Source organism: Triticum urartu, chromosome 4, assembly GCF_003073215.2.
Source record: "Triticum urartu cultivar G1812 chromosome 4, Tu2.1, whole genome shotgun sequence".
In the NCBI taxonomy this organism is placed as follows: Eukaryota; Viridiplantae; Streptophyta; class Magnoliopsida; order Poales; family Poaceae; genus Triticum; species Triticum urartu.
Genome location: NC_053025.1, coordinates 580,356,338 through 580,383,247, shown reverse-complemented (window position 1 = coordinate 580,383,247; position 26,910 = coordinate 580,356,338). Strand labels below are relative to the sequence as shown.

At 46.1% G+C, this 26,910-nt stretch overlaps 1 long non-coding RNA gene across 1 annotated transcript; it reads left to right on the top strand.

Annotated features, from left to right (window-relative positions):
• The first annotated feature begins 23,334 nt into the window (after window positions 1–23,334).
• LOC125554238 lies at window positions 23,335–26,699 on the top strand. Its single transcript, XR_007304354.1, has 7 exons — window positions 23,335–23,668; window positions 25,196–25,442; window positions 25,531–25,686; window positions 25,776–25,970; window positions 26,062–26,220; window positions 26,318–26,450; window positions 26,537–26,699. It is a non-coding gene; the product is annotated as an uncharacterized LOC125554238 (long non-coding RNA).
• The last annotated feature ends 211 nt before the right edge of the window (window positions 26,700–26,910 follow it).

Genomic DNA, 26,910 nt, shown 5'->3' with positions numbered 1-26,910 from the left:
TACGTCTTCACGATCCAACCGATCAAGCACCGAAACTACGGCACCTCCGAGTTCGAGCACACGTTCAGCTCGATGACGATCCCCGGACTCCGATGCAGCAAAGTGTCGGGGAAGAGTACCGTCAGCACGACGGCGTGGTGACGATCTTGATGCACTACAGCAGCACGGCTACGCCTAAACTCTGCTACAGTATTATCGAGGACTATGGTGGCTGGGGGCACCGCACACGGCTAAGGAATAGATCACGTGGATCAACTTGTGCCTTTCTGGGGTGCCTCTGCCTCAGTATATAAAGGAGTAGAGGGGGGAGGCTGGCCGGCCAAGGTGTGGCGCGCCAGGAGAGTCCTACTCCCTCTGGGAGTAGGATTCCCCCCCCAATCCTAGTTGGAATAGGATTCGCGGAGGGGGAAAAGAGAGAGGGGGCCGGCCACCTCTCCTTGTCCTAATAGGACTAGGGGGAGGGAGGCGCGCAGCCCATCTTGGGCAGCCCCTTCTCTTTTCCACTAAGGCCCACTAAGGCCCATATAGCTCCCGGGGGGTTCCGGTAACCTCCCGGTACTCCGGTAAAATCCCGATTTCACCCGGAACACTTCCGATATCCAAACATAGGCTTCCAATATATCAATCTTTATGTCTCGACCATTTCGAGACTCCTCGTCATGTCCGTGATCACATCCGGGACTCCGAACAACCTTCGGTACATCAAAATGCATAAACTCATAATATAACTGTCATCGTAACCTTAAGCGTGCGGACCCTACGGGTTCGAGAACAATGTAGACATGACCGAGACACGTCTCCGGTCAATAACCAATAGCGGGACCTGGATGCCCATATTGGCTCCTACATATTCTACGAAGATCTTTATCGGTCAGACCGCATAACAACATACGTTGTTCCCTTTGTCATCGGTATGTTACTTGCCCGAGATTCGATCGTCGGTATCCAATACCTAGTTCAATCTCGTTACCGGCAAGTCTCTTTACTCGTTCTGTAATACATCATCCGCAACTAACTCATTAGTTGCAATGCTTGCAAGGCTTAAGTGATGTGCATTACCGAGAGGGCCCAGAGATACCTCTCCGACAATCGGAGTGACAAACCTAATCTCGAAATACGCCAACCCAACATGTACCTTTGGAGACACCTGTAGTACTCCTTTATAATCACCCAGTTACGTTGTGACGTTTGGTAGTACCCAAAGTGTTCCTCCGGTAAACGGGAGTTGCATAATCTCATAGTTATAGGAACATGTATAAGTCATGAAGAAAGCAATAGCAACATACTAAACGATCGGGTGCTAAGCTAATGGAATGGGTCATGTCAATCAGATCATTCTCTTAATGATGTGATCCCGTTAATCAAATAACAACTCATTGTTCATGGTTAGGAAACATAACCATCTTTGATTAACGAGCTAGTCAAGTAGAGGCATACTAGTGACACTTTGTTTGTCTATGTATTCACACATGTATTATGTTTCCGGTTAATACAATTCTAGCATTAATAATAAACATTTATCATGATTCTAAGGAAATAAATAATAACTTTATTGGAGCGTCGCGACGACAACCCCGGAACCTACACAATGGTGATAGCAGCCTCGTGAAGATAGGAGTTATCTAGGTTAGCTGTTCCTGTGGGAAATGGAGTCCCATAGACGCCGATGATCCGCAAAACGCTTCTGCCATCAACCACTAGAAACCATTTGTTGTACTCATAGGCTAGAATGGTCTTGTACTACATATCTTGTATTTTGCTTGGAGTTTCTGTATCAAGTTGGTGCCTCATCAGCTAATAGTAATCCTGGCGCTGGTGAGCACAAGGGCCATTTTCTGGGAAATTAATATCCCGAAAATCCGGTCCTGACATTGCTCTGCTAGGGTTTCATCGCCGGGAATTGCGGATCAACAAGGCGACACATGAAATCATGCCGGGTAACGGCATGGGGAATCATTTGTGATGTCCTTGTGGCATGCGTACGCCTTGATTGGATGAGGGAGGAGTGTCATTTACGAGCACCGCTCTCGATATGTTTGCCATTTCCGAGTGTGGTTTATCCTTTGCGAAGCGTTTCTCTTGGAAAATATGTAAAACCTAGATCTAGGTCTCATACCATTACTGAGAGCCGCAACGACAAATGCTCGGTAAAGGTTGGCGAACTCTTAACCCCCCGATACCATTACTGAGAGCCGCAACGACAAATGCTCGGTAAAGGTTGGCGAACTCTTAACCCCCCGCGCGGTCTCTAGAGCGTATCCCCAAAACGATAGCGGTAAATCAGTAAGAGACATCATAGATCGCACCATATCTAGTAAGGTACGATTACGATGTTCGGACACACCATTACGCTGTGGTGTTCCGGGTGGCGTGAGTTGCAAAACTATTCCGCATTGTTTCAAATGTACACCAAACTCGTAACTCAAATATTCTCCTCTAGATCAGATCGTAGAAACTTTTTTTTCTTACGATGATTTTCAACTTCACTCTGAAATTCTTTGAACTTTTCAAACGTTTCAGACTTATGTTTCATTAAGTAGATATACCAATATCTGCTTAAGTCATCTGTGAAGGTGAGAAAATAACGATATCCGCCATGAGCCTCAATATTCATCGGGCCACATACATCTGTATGTATGATTTCCGACAAATCTGTTGCTCTGTCCATAGTACCGAAGAACGGTGTTTTAGTCATCTTGCCCATGAGGCATGGTTCGCAAGTACCAAGTGATTCATAATCAAGTGGTTCCAAAAGTCCATCAGTATGGAGTTTCTTCATGCGCTTTTCACCGATATAACCTAAACGGCAGTGCCACAAATAAGTTGCACTATCATTATCAACTCTGCATCTTTTGGCTTCAACACTATGAATATGTGTGTCACTACTATCGAGATTCAATAAAAATAGACCACTCTTTAAGGGTGCATGACCATAAAAGATATTACTCATATAAATAGAACAACCATTATTCTCAGATTTAAATGAATAACCGTCTCGCATCAAAAAAGATCCAGATATAATGTTCATGCTTAACGCTGGCACCAAATAACAATTATTTAGGTCTAATATTAATCCGAAGGTAGATGTAGAGGTAGCGTGCCGACTGCGATCACATCGACTTTGGAACCGTTTCCCACGCGCATCGTCACCTCGTCCTTAGCCAATCTTCGCTTAATCCGTAGTCCCTGTTTCGAGTTGCAAATATTAGCAACAGGACCAGTATCAAATACCTAGGTGCTACTGCGCGCATTAGTAAGGTACACATCAATAACATGTATATCACATATACCTTTGTTCACCTTGCCATCCTTCTTATCCGCCAAATACTTGGGGCAGTTCCGCTTCCAGTGACCAGTCTGCTTGCAGTAGAAGCACTCAGTTTCAGGCTTAGGTCCAGGGTTGGGTTTCTTCCCTTGAGCAGCAACCTGCTTGCCGTTCTTTTTGAAGTTCCCCTTCTTCTTCCCTTTGCCCTTTTTCTTGAAACTAGTGGTCTTGTTGACCATCAACACTTGATGCTCCTTCTTGATTTCTACCTCCGCAGCTTTCAGCATTGCGAAGAGCTCGGGGATAGTCTTATTCATCCCTTTCATATTGTAGTTCATCACGAAGCTCTTGTAGCTTGGTGGCAGTGATTGGAGAATTCTGTCAATGACGCAATCATCTGGAAGATTAACTCCCAATTGTATCAAGTGATTATTATACCCAGACATTTTGAGTATATGCTCACTGACAGAACTGTTCTCCTCCATCTTGCAGCTATAGAACTTATTGGAGACTTCATATCTCTCAATCCGGGCATTTGCTTGAAATATTAACTTCAACTCCTGGAACATCTCATATGCTCCATGACATTCAAAACATCGTTGAAGTCCCGATTCTAAGCCGTAAAGCATGGCACACTAAACTATCATGTAGTCATCAGTTTTGTTCTGCCAGACGTTCATAACATCTGATGTTGCTCCAGCAGCAGGCCTGGCACCCAGCGGTGCTTCCAGGACGTAATTCTTCTGTGCAGCAATGAGGATAATCCTCAAGTTACGGACCCAGTCCGTGTAATTGCTACCATCATCTTTCAACTTTGCTTTCTCAAGGAACGCATTAAAATTCAACGGAACAACAGCACGAGCCATCTATCTACAATCAAGCATAAACAAGCAAGATACTATCAGGTACTAAGTTTCATGATAAATTTAGGTTCAATTAATTTACTTCAAGAACTCCCACTTAGATAGACATCCCTCTAATCCTCTAAGTGATTACGTGATCCAAATCAACTAAACCATGTCCGATCATCACGTGAGATGGAGTAGTTTCATTGGTGAACATCACTATGTTGATCATATCTACTATATGATTCACGCTCGACCTTTCGGTCTCCGTGTTCCGAGGCCATATCTGTATATGCTTGGCTCGTCAAGTATAACCTGAGTATTCCGCGTGTGCAACTGTTTTGCACCCGTTGTATTTGAACGTAGAGCCTATCACACCCGATCATCACGTGGTGTCTCAGCACGAAGAACTTTCGCAACGGTGCATACTCAGGGAGAACACTTCTTGATAATTAGTGAGAGATCATCTTATAATGCTACCGTCAATCAAAGCAAGATAAGATGCATAAAAGATAAACATCACATGCAATCAATATAAGTGATATGATATGGCCATCATCATCTTGTGCTTGTGATCTCCATCGAAGCACCGTCCTGATCACCATCGTCGCCGGCGCGACACCTTGATCTCCATCGTAGCGTCGTTGTTGTCACGCCAATCTTATGCTTCCACGACTATCGCTACCTCTTAGTGATAAAGTAAAGCATTACAGCGCGATTGCATTGCATACAATAAAGCGACAACCATATGGCTCCTGCCAGTTGCCGATAACTCGGTTACAAAACATGATCATCTCATACAATAAAATTTAGCATCATGTCTTGACCATATCACATCACAACATGCCCTGCAAAAACAAGTTAGACGTCCTATACTTTGTAGTTGCAAGTTTTATGTGGCTGCTACGGGCTTAAGCAAGAACCAATCTTACCTACGCATCAAAACCACAACGATAGTTTGTCAAGTTGGTGCTGTTTTAACCTTCGCAAGGACCGGGCGTAGCCACACTTGGTTCAACTAAAGTTGGAGAAACTGTCACCCGCAAGCCACCTATGTGCAAAGCACATCGGGAGAACCGGTCTCGCGTAAGCGTACGCGTAATGTCGGTCCGGGCCGCTTCGTCCAACAATACCGCCGAACCAAAGTATGACATGCTGGTAAGCAGTATGACTTATATCGCCCACAACTCATTTGTGTTCTACTCGTGCATATAACATCAACATATAAAACCTAGGCTCGGATGCCACTATTGGGTTTCGTAGTAATTTCAAAAAATTTCCTACGCACACGCAAGATCATGGTGATGCATAGCAACGAGAGGGGGAGAGTGTGATCTACGTACCCTTGTAGATCGACAACAGAAGCGTTTGGTTGATGTAGTCGTACGTCTACACGGCCCGACCGATCAAGCACCGAAACTACGGCACCTCCGAGTTCTAGCACCCGTTCAGCTCGATGATGATCCCCGGGCTCCGATCTAGCAAAGCGTCGGGGAGGAGTTCCGTCAGCTCGACGGCGTGGTGACGATCTTGATGTTCTACCGTCGCAGGGGTTCGCCTAAGCACCGCTACAATATGACCGAGGTGGAATATGGTGGAGGGGGGCACCGCGCACGGCTAAGGAACGATCACGAAGATCAACTTGTGTGTCTAGGGGTGCCCCTTGCCCCCGTATATAAAGGAGCAAGGGGAGGAGGCCGGCCGGCCCCTATAGGAGCGCCAGGAGGAGTCCTCCTCCTAGTAGGAGTAGGACTCCTACTAGGAGGGGGAAAGAACTGGGAGGGAGAGGGAAAGGGGGGCGCCGCCCCCCCTCTCCTAGTCCAATTCGGACCAGGGGGGAGGAGGCGCGCGGCCCACCTCTGGCAACCCCTCTCTCTCTCCACTAAGGCCCATATGGCCCATTACTTCTCCCGGGGGGTTCCGGTAACCCTCCGGCTCTCCGGTTTTCTCCGAAATCACCCGGAACACTTCCGGTGTCCGAATATAGCCGTCCAATATATCAATCTTTATGTCTCGACCATTTCGAGACTCCTCGTCATGTCCGTGATCACATCCGGGACTCCAAACTAACTTCGGTAGATCAAAACTCATAATATAACTGTCATCGAAACCTTAAGCGTGCGGACCCTACGGGTTCGAGAACAATGTAGACATGACCGAGACACGTCTCCGGTCAATAACCAATAGCGGAACCTGGATGCTCATATTGGCTCCTACATATTCTACGAATATCTTTATCGGTCAGTCCGCATAACAACATACGTTGTTCCCTTTGTCATCGGTATGTTACTTGCCCGAGATTCGATCGTCGGTATCTCAATACCTAGTTCAATCTCGTTACTGGCAAGTCTCTTTACTCGTTCCGTAATACATCATCTCACAACTAACTCATTAGTTGCAATGCTTGCAAGGCTTATGTGATGTGCATTACCGAGAGGGCCCAGAGATACCTCTCCGACAATCGGAGTGACAAATCCTAATCTTGAAATACGCCAACCCAACATGTACGTTTGGAGACAGCTGTAGAGCACCTTTATAATCACCCATTTACGTTGTGACGTTTGGTAGCACACAAAGTGTTCCTCCGGCAAATGGGAGTTGCATAATCTCATAGTCATAGGAACATGTATAAGTCATGAAGAAAGCAATAGCAACATACTAAACGATCGGGTGCTAAGCTAATGGAATGGGTCATGTCAATCAGATAATTCACCTAATGATGTGATCCCGTTAATCAAATAACAACTCTTTGTTCATGGTTAGGAAACATAACCATCTTTGATTAATGAGCTAGTCAAGTAGAGGCATACTAGTGACACTCTGTTTGTCTATGTATTCACACATGTATTATGTTTCCGGTTAATACAATTCTAGCATGAATAATCAACATTTATCATGATATAAGGAAATAAATAATAACTTTATTATTGCCTCTAGGGCATATTTCCTTCATGCGCGTCTCTACTACGACACGTGCGCGCCTCTACATCGACCAGTATGTACGTACATGTTCGTGACCAGAATGACAACGCTACGTACGCTTCGACCCGGTGGGTCCCGACTGTCAGGCACTTCCTTGCCTGCGAAGATGTAGCTGGTGGGTCCCAGCAGTCAGGGGGCAAATCGTTTTTTCACCCGGACCCACTTCCTTGCGTGCGAAGATATAGCTGGTGGGTCCCAGCAGTCAGGGGAAACGTTTTTTCGCAAAATACAATGGCCCGTCCGGTGGGTCCCAGCTGTAAGGTGGAGGAATCATTATTTTCTGCGTAATAAGGAGGCACTTTCTTGCTGCGGCCGTGGACCCAGCTGGCAGCCTCTCCACGTACAGTCCACGTCTAATGGAAGTCATTCCTTGACCACGTTGACCATGCTACACTGAGAGCACCAGGGCGGTGGACGACGACGAGGCCTAGGAATGGGACGACACGGAGGCAGGGAAGACTGGGCAGTTGTTTCCCACGCGGTGGGGAGTACGACTGTACGAGTGTTTACTATTTCATCTGCCGTCGCCAGAGAATAACAGCAGGTGTGGGTGAGTAGAGGGATGGCTAGGCCAGCAATGGGAGTACGGTCGGGCGGTGAGCCCTGCGCGGCAGCACAGCCGGCCGCGAGGAGGAGGGAGCAGGCAGTCCCGCCGGTGCTTGTTTGAGCGGCTGGAGCAGGAAGAGCAGAGATTGAAGAAGCACGACGCCCGTTGGATGGACATCCAACAGCCAGTGCTTGTGCGTCAACCTTTTTTTAGGAAAGCCTCAAATCTATGGAAAATAGCATACAACCCATCTGTCATTATTTCTAATAATTTACAGCTCTAATTCTTAAGGTTTTTTTGGAGCCCATATTCTTTTTGTTAGCATTACAACCCACATTGTGGCAACGGTTAAAAAATTATACGAAATTTTGCATATTTCGGTGCGGTCTGAATTGTTTTTAATCCCGAAATTTTGACTCACATTCAAACTGATTTTAAAAATAAATGTATATCAATATATAATCCAACAAATTCTCCATACATAAAAATTAATGTAATTTAAAATCTTGAAATGAAAAAAGGTATTTGAAACTAATTCCCGGTTTGATGTGTTTTAAAAATGTAGAACCCATTTCTCATTACTGATGGGCCATTTTCTCGTCCAGCCGAATGAAAAATCTCCTCGTCTTGAAAGTTTTGCAGCCCAACAGGCCTGACAAAGCGACTTACTTGGCAAATCATAAAAAAACGGGGTTGTGGCCGTGGACCCAGCTGTCAGCCTCTGTGACGCCCCCGATTTAATCGTACACTAATCATACACGCAAACGTGTACGATCAAGATCAGGGACTCACGGGAAGATATCACAACACAACTCTACAAATAAAATAAGTCATACAAGCATCATATTACAAACCAGGGGCCTCGAGGGCTCGAATACAAGAGCTCGATCATAGACGAGTCAGCGGAAGCAACAATATCTGAGTACAGACATAAGTTAAACAAGTTTGCCTTAAGAAGGCTAGCACAAACTGGGATACAGATCGAAAGAGGCGCAGACCTCCTGCCTGGGATCCTCCTAACTACTCCTGGTCGTCGTCAGCGGGCATCACGTAGTAGTAGGCACCTCCGGTGTAGTAGGGGTCGTCGTCGAAGGTGGCGTCTGGCTCCTGGGCTCCAACATCTGGTTGCGACAACCAGGTAGAAGGGATACGGGGAAAAGAGGGAGAAAGCAACCGTGAGTACTCATCCAAAGTACTCGCAAGCAAGGAGCTACACTACATATGCATGGGTACATGTGTAAAGGCCATATCGGTGGACTGAACTGCAGAAAGCCAGAATAAGAAGGGGGATAGCTAATCCTTTCGAAGACTACGCTTCTGGCAGCCTCCGTCTTGCAGCATGTAGAAGAGATTAGACTGAAGTCCTCCAAGTAGCGTCGCATAGCATAATCCTAACCGATGATCCTCCCCTCGTCGCCCTGTGAGAGAGCGACCACCGGTTGTATCTGGCACTTGGAAGGGTGTGTTTTACTAAGTATCCGGTTCTAGTTGTCATAAGGTCAAGGTACAACTCCAAATCGTCCTGTTACCGAAGATCACGGCTATTCGAATAGATTAACTTCCCTGCAGGGGTGCACCACATTCCCCAACACGCTTGATCCCATTTGGCCGGACACACTTTCCTGGGTCATGCCCGGCCTCGGAAGATCAACACGAAGCAGCCCCACCTAGGCACAACAGAGAGGTCAGCACGCCGGTCTAAACCTAAGCGCACAGGGGTCTGGGCCCATCGCCCTTAGCACACCTGCACGTTGCGTACGCGGCCGGAAGCAGAACTAGCCCCCTTAACACAAGAGCAGGCTTACGTTCCAATCCGGCGCGCGCCACTCAGTCGCTGACGTCACGAAGGCTTCGGCTGATACCACGACGCCGGGATACCCATAACTACTCCCGCGTAGATGGTTAGTGCGTATAGACCAAATGGCCAGACTCGGATTAAATATCCAGATCTCGTTAAGCGTGTTAAGTATTCGCGAACGTCTACCAGGGCCAGGCCCACCTCTCTCCTAGGTGGTCGGAACCTGCCCTGTCGCTCCGCCTCAAAGATCCACTCGCGGGTGCTCCTCAAGCCGACCCGTCTTTAGTCACCACATGTATCATGTATAAAGTATATAGTATATACCCGTGATCAACTCCCGAGTGATCACGGCCCGATAGTATAGCATGGCAGACGGACAAGGATGTAGGGCCACTGATGATAATCTAGCATCCTATACTAAGCATTAGGATTGCAGGTAAAGGTAACAACAGTAGTAGCAAGGACAGGCTATGCATCAGTATAGGATTAACGGGAAGCAGTAACATGCTACACTACTCTAATGCAAGCAGTATAGAGAAGAGTAGGCGATATCTGGTGATCAAAAGGGGGGGCTTGCCTGGTTGGTCTGGCAAGAGAGAGTGGTCGTCAACTCCGTAGTCGTACTGGGTAGCAGCGGCGTCGGTCTCGGTGTCTAGCGAGAGAAGAGGGGGGGAGAAACAATAAATATTTAATCAAACAGATGCATAGCGTTTCATGACATGACAAGTAGCGGTGCTAGGGGTGCCCTATCGCGGTATGAGGTGATACCGGTGAAGGGGGATGACATCCGGGGAAGTATCCCGGTGTTTCGCGTTTTCGAGCAGAGGAGCCGGAGGGGGGAAAGTTGCGTGTTCGCTATGCTAGGGATGCGTGGCGGACGAACGGGCTGCGTATCCGGATTCGTCTCGTCGTTCTGAGCAACTTTCATGTTGAAAATATTTTAATCCGAGTTACGGATTAAAAGATACGATTTTCTAAAGATTTTATTAATTTCTGGAATTTAATTAATTAATTATTTAATTCGAAAAATGAATTTATGACGTCAGCATGATGTCATGCTGACGTCAGCAGTCAACAGGGTTGACTTGGTCAACCTGACAAGTGGGTCCCACCTGTTAGGGATTGTTTAGCTAATTAACAGTAGTTAATTAGGGTAACTATTTATTAGGTTAATTATTCTTAATTAGTTAAACTAAACATGATTAATTAAGTTAATTATTTAGCTAATTAATTATTTATTTATTATATATTTTCTTTTATTTATTTTTTTTAATTCTTTTTTTTTTCTAAAAACGTTATGGGGCAGGGCCCCCTAGTCAGTGGCCCGGGGGGGGCCTAGTGGGTGCTGGGTACGGGGTGCGGGCACGCGCCCGAGTCCACCCGGGATGGGGGGCGACAGGCGGCTGTGCGGGCTCTCGCCCGCAGGGAGCGGCGGAACGAGGACAGAGGCCAGGGTGGCCGCGGTGGCCTGCCGGCGGCAGGCACGGCCGCGCGTGGAGGCGCGGCGGAGCAGCAGTAGGGGCACCGGGGCGCGACGGCGGGTGCGGGTGTAGCCCGCCCAGGCGGCGAGGGAGAGCTGGGCGCGGGCGCCGGCGGCCAGGGACAGAGAGGAGGGGAGGGGCGGCTCACAGGGGCACGCCCGGCGGCACGAGCGCGTGCTCGCGCGGCGGGGCAGGGCGAGGCCAAGAGGGCGCGGGACGCGGTGGTGGCCGGGGCGCGTGGCCGAGGCTCGGCCTGGCCGAACGTAGCACGGCGAGGCGAGCGCCGGCGAGAGGGGGACGGGGAGGAGGAGGAGGACCGGGGTCCTCACCGAGGGAGCGTAGGGCACGGGGCAGCGGGCTCGGGGGAGGTTGGGGAGGACCGGCGAGGAAGGGGTCAAGGTGGCGGCAGTCCGGCGACGATGGGGAGGCAGCTCCGGCGGGGGGGGGGGGGCGAAGCTTCAGGCAGCGACGCGGTTCGGCGGTGGTCTCCTCCCGATCCAGATCGGGGGAGAGGGGGGATATTTCGGGGGTGAGTGGGGGCTGTCGGTGGGGAGTGGGGGGGGAGGAGTGGATAAGGGAGAGGAGTGGGGGCCGACCTGGGCCGGCCTGGTTGGCCCGATGGCCAGCTGGGCCGCGGTCCAGCAGGGGAGGCTTCTCCCCCCTTTTGTTTTTTTTGTTTTGTTTTCTGTTTTTTGTAGTTTCCTTTTCTTTATTTCCTCTTCTGTTTTAAATCATTTTAAATTATTTAGGCATTTTATAAAAATGTGTTTGCTTCATTATAATTACCCTGGCATTTAACTGCACACTCCGAACATTTTAGTTTAATATTTTGAAACTTTTATAATTCAACTTTATTTTAATGTTTGAATTTGACTCGGTTTTGGCCTAACGGTAAATTATCAATAGTAACCGGGGTGACGTGGCATGATTATCGTTGGATTACTGTAGCTTGATTACCCGGGCGTTACAGCCTCTCCACGTACAGTACTCTTCCGATGGAAGTCGTTCCTTAACCACGTTGACCACGCCGCGCGAAGAGCACCACGGCGATGGACGACGGCGAGGCGTAGGAAGGGGACGACGCTGCAACGGAAGCCCGCGCGGAGAGGACTACGAGGGTTCACTGGTTCGGCTGCGGTGTGAGGCTGCCGTCGCCGCAGGGCCTGGCCAGCGGTGGGAATAGTAGGGGGCGGTGAGGCCTCTGCGGCAGCATAGCCAGCCACGGGAGGCAGGAGCATGCGGCACGACCGGCGCTGCTTTGGGCGGCTGGAGCAAGAAGACCAGAGGTTGAAGAAGCACTACGGCCGTTGGATGGACATCGTACGGTCACTAGAGCTAGAATCGTTCATATTGACTAAGTTGACAACGCCCTTCATCCCCGTCAACTTAGTAGGCCCACAAGTCAGCCTCCCAGCAAGGTGGGTCCCAGCTAGCTGGGGGAGTATTCATTTTTTTGTGCGTAATAAGGAGGCACTTCTGGTGGGTCCGAGCTGACAGCGGGGACGTTTTTTTCGTGAAATACGGTGGCCCGTCCGGTGGGTCCCAGCAGTCAGGGGAAACGATTTTTTTTGCAAAATACTGGTGGCCCGTTCGGTGGGTCCCCGCTGTCAGGTGGAGGAATAATTATTTTCCGCATAATAAGGAGGCACTTCCTTGCGACTGCCATGGACCCAGCTGTCAGCCTCTCCACGTATAGTACTCTTCCGATGGAAGTCGGTCGTTGACCACATTGACCACGCCGCGCTGAGAGCACCACGACGGTGGACGACGGCGAGGCCTAGGAAGGGGATGACGCGGAGCCATGCAAGACGCGGCAGTGGATGCCCACATGGAGAGGAGTACGAGCGTTCACTGGTTCGGCTGCGGTGTGAGGCTGCCGTCACCGCAGAATAACAGAGGGCGTGGGTGAGTGGAGGGATGGCCTGGCCAGTGGTGGGAGTAGTATGTGGGCGGTGAGGCCTCCGCGGTAGCACAGCCGGCCACGGGAGGCAGGAGCAGGCGGCACGACCGGCGCTGCTTTGGGCGGCTGGAGCAAGAAGACCAGAGGTTGAAGAAGCACTATGGCCGTTGGATGGACATCATACGGTCACTGGAGTATTGAATAAGTTGACAAAGCTCTCCGTCCCTGTCAACTTAGTAGGCCCACAAGTCAGCCCAACAATATGGTGGGTCCCAGCTAGCAGGGGGTATTCATTTTTTTGGGCGTAATAAGGAGGCACTTCCTTGCGTGCGAAGATATAGCTAGTGGGTTTGACCTGTCAGCGGGGGGAACATTTTTTTCGCGAAATACGGAGGCCCTTCCTGTGGGTCCTAGCTGTCAGATGGAGGAATCATTATTTTGCGCGTAATAAGGAGGCATTTCCTTGCGTGCGGCCGTGGACCCAGCTGTCAGCCTCTCCACGTACAGTCCACTTCCGATGGATGTCGTTCATTGACCACGTTGACCAGGCCGCGCCGAGAGCACCAGGGCGGTGGACGACGGCGAGCCCTAGGAAGGAAACGACACGGAGCCAGGGAATACTCGGCAGTTGTTTCCCACGCGGAGGAGTACGAGGGTTTACTGCTTCGTCTGCCGGCGCCGGAGAATAACAGCATGCGTGGGTGAGTAGAGGGATGTCTAGGCCAGCGATGGGAGTACGGTGGGGCCGTGAGGCCTGCGCGGCAGCATAGCCGGCCGCGGGAGGAGGTAGCAGGCAGTCCCGCCGGTGCTTGTTTGAGCGGCTTGAGCATGAAGAGCAGAGATTGAAGAAGCACGACAGCCGTTGGATGGACATCCAACAGTCACTGCTCTCGTGTGTTGACTAAGTTGACAGGGCGTTGCGTGTGCGTCAACCTTTTTTTTATGAAAGCATACGCGTCAACCTGTAGTAGGCGCACAAATCAGCCTCAAATCGGTGGAAAACAACATACAACCTATCTGCCATTATTTCTAATAATGTACAACCCATTTGCTAATTCTTAAGAATTTTTTTGGATCCCATCTTCTTTTTGTTAGCATCACACCCCATATTGTGGCCACGGTTAAAAAGTATACGAAATTTTGCATATTTCAGTGCGGTCAACTGTTTTTAATCCAAAAATATCGATTCACATTCAAACTATTTTGAAAAATAATTTATATAAATATAAAATCCAAATAATTGTCCATGCATAAAAATCAATGGAATTTAAGATCTTGAAATAAAAAAAATTGAAACTAATTCCCGGTTTGATGTGTTTAAAAAATGTACAACCCATTTCTGGGCAAATCGAATGAACTCTCCTCGTCTTGAAAGATTTGCAGCCCAGCAGGGCCAATAAAGCAAGTAGGCCTTGTTTGGGTATTTCTTTTAAAAAATAGAACTGGGCTAGTCATTTTCAGCAAGAAAAAAACGCAACTGGGCTCATGATGTGGTAAACATAAATAAAACCCTGGCTAGACGGGTCACAGCCCCCGCACAGCCCCGTTGTTACCCTGATCCGCCGCTAAAACTAGTATAAATAACAACTGTTTATTCCTCAAAAAAAAAACCGCGTGACTTGCTGGGTCTCTGGTGTCAGCCGCTCATAGTGTAATTCTCTTGTTTATTGAGTACGTTGATAATGGCATGAGCCCCAGATGTCCAACCATTAGGAGGAACCATATTTTTGGGCTTGTACTATAGAGGCACTTGCTTGCGTACTGCCATGACGCTGGTGGGTCCCTACTGTCATCCTCTCCATGTACAGTCATCTCCTTGTTCCTCTCGGTTGTTGACGACGTTGACAAAGCAAGAGGGCGGCGCACCGCGCACGGCGAGCGAACCAAGGCCGCAAGGCGGAGGACGACGGCGAGGCCTCAGACGGAACGAACACGAGTCGTTGAAGATGCGCCGGTCCAGTCACAGGCGGAGGGGAGTACGAGGGTTGACTGGTTTGGGCGCGGGTGCGTGTTGGGGCTGACATCGCCGGAGAATAACAGGACGTGTGGGGGAATAGAGGGAGGGATTGGCCAACATTGGAGGGTACGTATGGTATGGCGGCGGAGGCGCAACCAGCCATGGGAGGCAGGAGCAGGCGGAGCCGACAAGGTGGTTTGGTTTGGGCGATTGGAGGAAGAAGAAGACAAGAGATAGAAGATACACGACAGATGTTGGATGTCAATCCAACGGCTGGTAGGCAGAATCGTTTGTTGACTAGCTAGTAAGTCGACACCACCTTGGATAGGCTATTTCCTCGTGGGTCCCAAATGTCAGAATCCAAATCTGTCACGGTCATGCAGCCTTTCCTATGAAAATTTACAGCCCATTTGATGTTATTTCCCTTGGTTTGGATTTGTTACAATATTTCACTCTAAATTAAATGAATGACAAGCCATTTGCCTTGTTTCAAAGAAAATATGATAGTCACAGCCGAGTTGAAAAGGGCAGGAACATCTAACTCCATCTTACAAACTGTACAAAAGCACGAGGGTTAATTGTTCATCAGGTTTACAAAAAAAAAACAGATTGAAAAGGGCAACAACATCTAACTCCAGCACTGTTTTCGGCAGTCACAGTCAAATGGATCAGTCAGGTCCATAGAATGAACATCCTGGGTCGTAAAATTTACTGGATTATGACCACGATATGTTGTAAATAGAAGTCCGGCACGTTCAGAAGCTCTTTTGCCCACCTGAAACTCCTTTTTTTGCTCTTCGACATACCCATCCGTCAAAACCATGCTGCTAATAAACTTAAGCCTGATGGACAATAGTAACCTCGCATTTAACAGGAAGAATGTGACAAATCTTGTGTTTGCATTGTTGGCTACATATCCTTCTAGCATTATTGTCTTCAATCGAATCTCATGAGAAGTGAGAAAATCCCGATGCTTACGAATCCACCAATTGGTTATAACTTTCTTACCCCGTCCTATTGCCTAAATAGACATGAAGATTGAAAACAGTTAAGGTCTAAAAGAAGAGTGTCGAAAGAGCAACAGCTGAATGGTTAATTCTAGTACACTATATGCGGGCTTACAATGTGCATGAAATTATCACCTTTATATACAACTTCTCCAGACATGGAAAGCATTGTAGCAAGCAATAATCTTGTTCAGATCATAACTATTCATTTGGATATATAAGATCTTGACAGAATCCAACACCATTGATAGGCCATCCATGGAGAAACTCTTCACTGAGCATAGAACATAATATTGGTACAAAATGTGTACTCCAAGATGATATATAAATTATGCACAGAAATTTAAAATGCATCTTATGGTTACAAGTCTAGATGATAATATAAAGTACCCGAAGAACTGTGGAGCCAAACACCATATTGAAATGAGCACAAAGATCATGTATTACACCCAAGGTCTCTAGTTTAGGCGCAGAGAGGACAGTTATTTGCAACGGTGAATAACTAGAATCAAGGATCAACCTTTGAAGTGAAGGGGCATCTTGGATGATGAGCTGCCTTCCGTCAAAAGAAATTCCAATTCTTACAAGGTTAGGCAACTTTATTTGGAGACAACCGGTTCTAACTGTGAAAACAAGCACCAAGCACTCCAGCGCAGGCAACTGGAGTGGATGATGTTGTGCAATGAGGCCTCCGATATACGAACCCGCACAAGTGAAAGTTTCTTGAGAAATGGGAGTCGAAGGTTTAGTACCAAATTGTCTAGTAGGTAGCACTGCGCAAAGGTGGCGATGTGGAGAGAGGACGAAAACCCCAAGATGGAAATCGGTGCTGAGGGCACAAGTTCATGGCGTTCGGTATGTGGTATGTGATTTCTAGGGGAATAGTAGAACTCAAGCAGCTGTAGTTCTGTGAATTCAGGGGATTCCAACCAGGCGTCCATCGTGCAGGGCATCTATGCTTGCTCAGGTAGCATGACGGGATGCAGAGGCTTGGAACGGAGCCCTGGTGGGAGGAGATGATGGCTCTGGGGATTTCAAAATCATTGAAGAGAGATAGCTGACAACATTCGAGATTAAGGGGAACAGCGCGCCATAGAGGGCGCCTCCGAATTGAGAGGATTTGGGTATGACAGCAATCCTTGGTGGGGAGAAGCGAGATGATCTCCCCAAGGATGGCATCCGGGAGATCGCTGATGCGGTCCACCCGAGATTCTACGGGTTCCTGGGATCCGGTGGGGGCGGGGTCGCCGCTTCTCCCTGCGTTGCCAGGTGCGGGATCTACAACAGGCGTCGCCGCTGGCGGGAGCCTCATCTTCTTGGCGCTGGGGTCAGCCGACTCCATTTTCCTCGAGGGCGTCGCGTCGCACTCACGGATTTGAGCAGAGTAACGAATGATGAGCTTAGTTGTAGTGCGAGCGAAGAAGAAGGGGAGCTGGGGGTTTTCTGTAGGAGTGAGGAAGAAGCGGAGCTGGGGTTTTCTGTAGGAGTGAGGTGAGGAATTTGGGGGTACAAGTGGAGCGAGCTGACATGAGATGGGTGGGAGCGAGGAGGAAGAAGAGCACCCAGGTTTTTTTGGGAGGGGGGTGTGCTGGGTGTGGGTAGCGCCTCTCATTCAGTAAATATATGGGCTTTTGAATTGATTTTACTATTTACTAGTGTGGATGGGCTGTCTTGTCTTGGGACCCGAGAAACAATTACTACTAGTACAGTGGAGACACTCTACAGCTACCCAGAAAAACAATTACTACTCGTACAGTGGAGACACTCTACCACTTCTGGCTCCTCCTAGGTCATTGAAACGTCTCCCTCTACTGAATGTCGTTATACTTTTGTTCACCGACATGCGGGCCATGCAGCGCACGGGCCCAAATGCCATCCACCAAATTAGAAGGCAGTATGCAGGCGGAGAGTCACCCCGGTCGTAGCGCGGCAGTAATGAGCCGTCATATCACAAAACCCCACCTCCCCGCAGTCTAAGTTTGACGGACAAAGCAACCATCATTTCACTCTTCGCTGAATCCCCTTCTCCCTCACCGTCTTCAAGAAAGGCAACACTTGCATCTGCCACTGTTCTTCTCTCCGAACGAAGGGAAGGTAAGCGGATCCGTGATGTTGGTATATTTTCGTTCAGAGGAAAAAAAGAACTTTTGCAAAGCAGTAACCGATCCTCACTCTCTTTTTTGTTTCATTGTCATTGCGATTGTGTTTTCCTTTCAGTGGTCTCCTAGTATTCGTCAGTTTCATGATGGACCAAGGAGAACCAGGTAAAGATCTGCCGATATTGGAGCAGACGCGGGAGGCTGATCCCCACGAGACAGAGAGCTCCAAGAAGATGGAGGAAACCACCGAGGCGACCCCAAATACTGAGATGGTCAACGCCCCGTTTGAGGTTACAGCCCCCGTGGCACTGCAGGAGCAGTTTTCCCCCTTCGAGGATGTGTCCCCCCCGCTGAGCTGCCCAAGGTGATTTCCTTCTTTGCCGATCTTTATTGTGGTTTTTCATCTAAGTATGTGGTGATTTTTTTAGAAAAGGAAGTATGTGGTGATTAATAATGCAAAATTTTATTAGCTTCGATGCAATGGTATACATAGTGGTTTAAATAACTTGTGTTTCTTATACTGAAAAGTAATTCAGAATTTGTTTCTGTTTCAATTAGAGCCCTGATGCAGACAAGGATTGTGGTTGTACATGTCACTCGCTATGAGGCGGACGACCTGAATATACACACAGGGAAAATAGAGTTCTTAGGCTGTTGGATCCTGTAAGCCATTTGCGGTTATACCAATGAAGAGTTGTATTCCAGCCTCACTGTTGTCAGGCGTGTTGTCTAGGGTGTACTGAAGCACAAGAAGTTCAAATCTACTCCTTCATTTATGAGGAATATTGTTCTTGTCAAGCTTACGCAGGAAGATGACATGACATGCCTCCACAAACAAGTTTATCAGTGGCAAGGCCACAAGGTTGTCTTCATGAAGGTTCACAGGATTGAGCTGCTGCGGGACGTCCTCGATGATGTTCATGGCAAGGTCCGTCTTGTGTCCAGCCCAAATTAGATCGAGGCATGAAATAGTTGCCCCAGCTAGTGTTTAATAGTAGTTTGGATTATGTCTAATTATCCAAACCTTGCCTGTTATCGACCCCTCTGGGGCTAGTACTCTGTTTGAATCCGTCTATGGGAACTGCTGCTACTTTTGTGTGCTCATGAATCATGTGATAACCATCGTAATTGTTGCTGAAACAGATGCGTCCTCACTAGTTTTTTCATGAATATGGCATGGTAAGACATAAGTTGTCGCGGTTTATCATACGAGCAGTGTGTGTTTTGATGAAATAGAGCACTCCACTACAACAAAAATGGCTTGTATGGTCGCTTTTTCTGAGACGCTATTTGTATTCGTCTCTACGCCCATGAACACTAGCAAGCTAAAGACGCTTCTTAAGACATTTATAGGGCGTCACAAACTTTTTCTTATAATTAGCCATTTAGAAAATAGGTACATAATTTAAATTAACTTAGAGATGATTTGTGAGACGTTTTATATGTGATTATAATAAAAAAAAATTGTACTCAAAAGGCTAATAAAAATGTAGTTGTGGTAAAATTCGAATAAATGACCCGAGTAATTGCACGAACAAATTGACTAAGAGGCATTTTTGTTATTTGATTGTGACCTTAATCATCACATTCATAATATTCTCCTAAGTAATATTATATTACCTCTGTAATATTCTCATGTTAAAACAAAAACCTTTAATCATCTCTCCCTGGAAAAAAATCCTTAATCATCCCAAAGATACAAGGGATTTGATGATTTGCCCTATTTTAGTTTGGCACTTGATGATTTGCAATATTTAATTTAGACTTATATGTACTTTACATTAGTTTACTGATCATTTGTCCTTATTTAACTTGATAAATCTGGTGGAATGACATATATACCCTTTGGTATTTTTGCAATCTGCTTTGTACAACTATACGCGACTCCTGAACTAAACAAATCGATCTACTATGAGGGTTTGTCCTTAGCACCGCCACTGCTCGGCACCTAAGCACCAGCCGCCGCTCTCCTGCCCCCATTTGCCCCAACCAGAGCTCTCAAGCCGCCGACGGTTGCCACCTGTCATAGATATGACGCCATCGCCACTCACCGCTAGCCTGAACTCCTGCTTCGCTCCACTCTGCTCCCCCGCCGCTCGAGGTGGTTCGCTCGAGCCAGAGCTCCCCTGCCGCCCCCGCTGCTCCTACCAGCCAAGTTCCCTAGCCGCCATATGCCGATATCCTCCCTCCAGTCCAAGTTCTCCTGCCACCCGATCCCGGTCTCCCCCCAGCCCAAGCTCCCCCGTCGCCTGACGCAATGGTGGAGCTGGGGTTCTTCCTGGGAATTCCAGGAAGATCCTATATGACGCCCTTGTGTGTTCGTTCGTCACTGCTTCGCTGAAGCGAGGCAAGCAAACGAGGCGCACAAGCCAGCCCACTTCGAGCGAGACCTGGTTTTGGGAACCTTCTAGTAGGTTCCCTGAACCAGTTTTTTTTATTTTGCTAGTTTTTTTGTTTTTCTGTTTCTTTTTTTACCTTTTTGTTTCCTTTTTCTGTTTCTGTTTCTTTTCTTTCATCTTATCCTTTTTCGTTTTACTTTTATATTTTGTTTTCAAGAAAATGGTTCGAATTCCAAATTTTGTTCATTTTTTTTTAAAATCATGGATTTAGAATTTTGTTCACTTTTTTAAAAAAAATTGTTCAAAATCTCAAAATTGTTCAACGTATATCACAAAATGTTCAATATGTATTTAATATTAGTTTCGTGTATATAACAAAATTGTTCAATGTGTAGTTAAAAATAGTTCAGCATTAACGTATATTACAAAAATGTTCAATGTATATTTAAATTTTGTGCATCATATATCACCAAAATTTACATTGTGTAGTTAAAAATTGTTTGGCGTATATTCGCAAAAAAATTCAATGTATATTTGAAACTTACAAAAATTCAACAAATGTTTGGATTTTCATCCGTGGTCAATAATTATTCACTTTTTTTTATAAAAATCACGTTTTAAAATTTTGTTCGAGAAAACATTATTCATTTCTTGAAGGAAAGATTAAAAGACGGACCTACCTCTGTACATAATACCTATATTTGAGCTCTGTAATTTAACATATGGTCAGTCACGTGGCATTTCTCTTTTTAGGTTCGCTCCTGGGAATGGGCCGGCCTGTTTTGCGCTAATCCTTTAGCGGAAGCTGCTCGTTTTGACGCACGCGAGCGTCAGCTAGGAGCACTCGGTGCCTCAAAAAAAAAGCTAGGAGCACTCGGTGCCTAAAAAAAGCTAGGAGCACTGGGAATTCCGTGGACTACTTTTGTACTAATGAAGTCTATTTCAGGTTCACTTGTCCTGATTGGATGCTTCTTTGTACTAGTTTATAGAAAATGAAAGTAGTCTAGTCAATATTTCAATAATATTTTGCAAGTGCATGACATCGACTTTGCATCGTTGACATCCCAGTTAACAAGAACAAATTATAGTCAACAAAAATGGAGAAACTGGAAAATCGTAAAAATGAAAAGCAGTAAGGGACATTTGGTGAAATCCGTGAAGTGTTATAGTAACTAGTACATTTCTTTTGTTATTCTTAAAGTCCTGGAAACGCCCACATAGCCCACATATGGCCATTGACTTTTATAAAAGATCACAAATTTGGGGGGAATTCAAATTTGAAAATGTCTGCGTTCTTGAAAAAAAACATGAATTTGAAAACGCTTCATGCCTTCTGAAAATGTTCATGAATTTGAAAAGGTTCACCAATTTTTTTTGAGAGGTAAAAGTTCAAAAATTCAAAAAATTTAACCACAAACTAAAAAAATGAATTTAAAAAATATTCATGACCTCAAAAAAGTTTTGCGAATTTGAAAAACATTTATGGTTTCAAAGTTTTTTTGCAAAAAAATTGTAGAATTCAATAAATTAGGGAACAGTTCACAAATTCAAGAAATGTTTGTGAACTTCAGATTATTGTGAATTTGAAAATTGTTCACGGTTTGAAAAAACATTCATTAATTAAAAAAGTGGGAATTCTTAAAAAATGTTCATAAATGTGGAAGAACTTCAATAATTTGAAAAAAATAAAGAAAGGGAAATATAAAAAATTTAAAGGATAAATAAATAAAAATCAAAACAAAGAGTAAAAAATAAATGATAAAGGAAAACCCAGGAAAACATAGTAAAACCTGGCAGAAATTAACCTAAACAAGATAAAGATAACTGACTTAAAAACCTAACAAGCTTCTGGATGCTTTCTATAACCAGACCAAGGAAGTTTTGGGGGGCCTTGAGAACCAGGAGCAAGAGGGAGGTTCATGCTTGTTCCTTAGTTGGGCCGGTCATTTATAACATATCAAGGGAAGGGGGTGTGTAATGTTTTCTAAAACCAAAGGAAGCAGCTGGAACACCTCACGATAACAAAAATACCATGGCGCGAGATGCTGCAACCGGCCATGCCTCCAGCTGGAAAATGGTGACGGTGGCCCTCCTGGATGCTCGAGCCAGCCACACGATTTACTGGAATCGTTGTGGCAGGTTTATTTCGATCCAACTGCATTTTTCCTCTAACTAAAGTTGGGTGTGGACTATGACCGGCAGCGTGAGATGTTGGAAATGGGAGGCGGTGCGGTGCTTCAAGCGAGGTACTACATTGACCATTGTTAGAAGCTTAAATGAACACGGGGACTGAGAAGCCTCCCCTCTGATGAAACTGCGGAGACCAAACCGGATGTCGCCTCAAGGAGGAGCCACCCCCCTCGCGCATCACGTTTGACAGTTTCGATCGACTGTCATCACCGCCGCGCTGCAACTGGCGTGACAAGGTCGTGAAGGAGGAGGAGCTCTCCTGGGTGCCTCCTCCATTACCTCGACATGGCAACGACACATCGTCACGTAGCACCCTGACGTCGGCCAAGAGGGTGGCACAGGATGAGGAGCGGCAGGAGTGGCGCAAGGCCGGGCCACGTTTGCCACATCGGACACCGACACCGCATCAGTGACTAGCTGGTCTAGATCGGCTTGGAGGAGTCGCTGTGAGTTGTCGCCCCCGTCGCCGACAAGGGCTAGGTGAAGGGATGGCATGCCAGGGCGGCGTCTGCGGTCGACACGGCAGCGCGCGGAGGAGGGGCAAGCTCAACTTCGATCTACCATTGCCTTTATTATTTTTATTAAGCTATATCGATATTACTTGGATACTTATATTACCCAATGAAGTTTGATAATTTGTTTTTCAAAAAGACCAAGGCATACGGATTTATCCAATAAAGGATACACCTAAAAAATTATTTATCGATATATGCGTTTTTTAACACATACATATATATGATTACTTAGAGCTGCCAAACTATTCACACTTAATTAAATTTGGCCTTCCGGAATATTTTCTCTTAACAAAATTTGGCGCTACAGATGTTTTCTTTACCGCGCGCAAGACTTTCCACGACTCTAAATTTTCGTTTTCATATATTATCGCCTGCTATTTTTCCTCCACGCCATCTTGCCCACCTCCCCATTATCCAACCTCCCAATTCCTTGCGCGCTACCATTCCCGCACACCGCACGGTGGCAACCTCATCCTCAAGCGCCGCCCTCCGCCGCTAGCTCCGCTCGCCGACGACTCCCTTTTTTCTCCATCAACAAGGTCACCAGTTGGAGCCTCGTCGGCGCCCGTCGTCCTCACCGTCACAAAGCGGTGCTCCTCCCGACTCCGTCCTCACCGTCCCGAGGCCGCATCCGAGCCGATCTCATCCTTCACACGAAGCTGCGTCGTTTGTCCATCGGTACACCACCCAGCAAGCAGCTCTCGCCTCCATCTAGCATCTTCAGCCTCCACCACGTCAAGCAGGTGATCTATTGAATCCCATAGCCCCTACAGTTTTACCATTAAATCAACCCAAGTGGCTCCTCCATTTATGCATCTCAAATCTTGATCATCTTCTCCTTCATCTCCTTACTTCCTTCATGTAGTCAATGCACTCTAAGTGTTTGTTGAATTGCTTGCTTGCCTAGAAATCAATTCTGACGGATTTTCTTGGAAATATGTGAGCAACTGTTTGGTCCAATCGAACTTTATATGGTAAAACTCAAAAGTAGTACAAGTGGTGTTAGAGGCCAACGGAGTGACGAGCGACCAAGGGGGGCCAATTTCAAACAAAAAGCAAAATGTGCTTAAAAACGGATGCAACTCACAGCCTCACATCCTCACAACATAAAGTGGAACAAGATGTACATCTTATATACGTATATCTATATTGCTTGCTGTTTCACCATTGTTACCTGAGATAAAAATTTCAAAAAGCACTGTCACCTATTCTCTAAATCAGAACATGTCCAGTACTAGTACACTATTAAAAAAGCATAGCACAAAAATCCTGCATGATCTGAATCTTATGCAGGTCTGTGAACATGAGAACACAATTACACGGACCACATTGAACTTTATGCAGGTCTCTGAACATTGAACATCACTGAATTTATTCAAGTCTCTGAACATTGAACATCACTGAATTTATGCAAGTCTCTGTTCATTGAACTTTATGCAGGTCTCTGAACATTGAACATCACTGAATTTATGCAAGTCTCTGAACATTGAACAACACTGATTTTTTTTTTTGAAACATACCTAGCTTGCTATTGCAGTCTCGACTGGCAGTTGAGTCCAAGACCTAGGATTCATCCATGGCGATTTGGGGGAAAGTGATATGTTTTTGTCCATTTGGGGGAAGGATAAGAGGAGAGACGAGCGATGCGTCTGTGTGTGGGAGAGTTGTCGCTTCATTGGGCTGGGCTGAATGCTTACTAGTAATAATTTTTTTCAGATTTGGAGGGAGGCGGGGGGTCGTTGCCCCCTTTGGCCTCCATGAGGCTCCGCCAGTGCAAATAACCTCACATCCATTTATGCTGGAGCATAAAACATGATCGTGTTTGGTTGCACAGGCTGCAATGTACTATGCTATTTTGTACTAATTTTAGTCTATCCTATTTCCTACCTCATCTTAGCAGTCCCAATATTTTGTTAGTTTTGATTCTTGCATCTTAGTTGAAGGGAGGTTTCAATCAGCAGCTCTCAGATTTTGTACCAAAAGATTGTTGTTACAGGTTTGTATGTTGCTATGTGCGTTACAGTAACTTCTGAAGTGCTTTTTGGGTGCCTTTTTAGTTACATGTGTGTATGGGCCATATTTACGGAAAGATCACCTTATTCCACTGGAGTCCAACATATACCGTTTGCTACAACTAGATTCTCTTTAAAAACTTGTAAAGCATAAAGAGGCTAGTTATCTAGCAGATGTAAGATAAACTGGAGTGTGCCGTGACCTCCCAAAGATAAAGATACGAGTATTAATATACTATTATCTTGTTCTTGTTTCAGGTTGATCTCAATGAAAGAGTTATTGGTAGTGACTTCCCAAATGAATCACATAAGAAGCTGAAGAATATGCTCCATTGAATGCTATGCAGGTGATGTAATAGTTTCTTCACTAATAAATATTCTACTTAATTCTCATACTTAAACAATTGTTCATCATAAGTTGTAGGAACTACATCCTAGCGATTGTGCGGGAACCAAAGAGTGTTACACCGGTTTATCGTTACCACAAGAAAAAATGGTTGCTAAGGTGTGTGCATAAATTTCTGCTTTGTTATTAAAAAATGCCTATGTTTTGTATAAGTTTACTTACAACTAAACTGAAACCTCAATTGTAGAAAGCACACATCAAAAAGTGTGATAGGGCCAATGAAGGAAGTGTAGAATCAACTTTTCCAGACAAGCAGATCACTATCCAGGAATTGCATCCTAGTTTTTCTATGAGAACCAAAGAGGATTACACTGGTTTATCTTTACCACACATGGTTGCTAAGGTGTGTGCGCATAATGTTTTTACTTCATTATCAACCAATGCCTATGATTGTGTATGTTTATGTCATACTAAACTGAACCTCAAGTGTAGAAGGCACGCATTGAAAAGTTTGATAAGGACAATCAAGGCCGCGCATAATCAACCAAAGAGGGTTACGCCAATCAAGGAAGTACAGAATTTACTTTGCCAGATAAGCAGATTACTGCCCAGGAATTACATCCTAGCTTTTCTTCGAGAACTAAAGAGGATTACACTGGTTCATCTTTACCACACATGGTTGCTAAGGTGTGTGCGTGCATAAACTTCTGATTCATTGTCAAACAATGTCTATGTTTTGTGTATGTTTACTTACAACTGAACTAAACCTCAACTGTAGAAAACACACAATGAAAAAATTGATCATAGGGTCAATCAAGGATGTGCAGAATCAACTTTGCCGGACAAGACTAACCAGGAATTGCATCCTAGCAATTGCGCAAGAACCAAAGAGGGTTGCACCAGTTTATCTTCACCACATGAACACACAGTTGCTAAGGTGTGTGTGCATGAGCGCATAAATTTTTGCTATGTTATCAAACAATGTATATGTTTTCTATAAGTTTACTTACAACTAAACTGAACCTAAACTGTAGAAAGCACATGATGGTCCTGAAGCAAATAATGGCCATGCTGAATATAACAATGCCACCAAGCAAGGTGGTCCTGAACCAACAGAACACAAATTAACGACTCCTACACAACCTCAAAACAAGCCACCAAACACTGGTATGGTACATCATCAAAGTACATTACTTCTCACACTAGTCTTAAAGCCATGTTCTAAAATTTTCTCTGTTATCATTCTTTTTCAGGGTAGCTCAAGATTTACAAAAGGAGTGCATTGCAGGAGCCAGGAGCAACTATAGAGGAATTAGTCTTTAGATAGACAAATATTATGTATTATATAAAGATTTTAGCCCTCAGGGGCCTTGTTCCCTCTGCTCCCGGAGTCCGGAAGGTCGCCTTGAGGCGCCTCCAGGATTGTCTCCCCACGACCCGGTGCCTCTTGAGACAATACCTCGGCGTCGTCCGCAGGGCAAGGGGAGGTGATGGTCGGAAGTGGATCGCTATCCAAATCCGACGAGCCCAGGGAGCCGTCCGACGATTCATCGATACGGGCTCGTGGCGGCCTGCATAATCATATTCGGCGTTAGGGGAAGCAGTGCGACAAAGGAATGCTATGAGT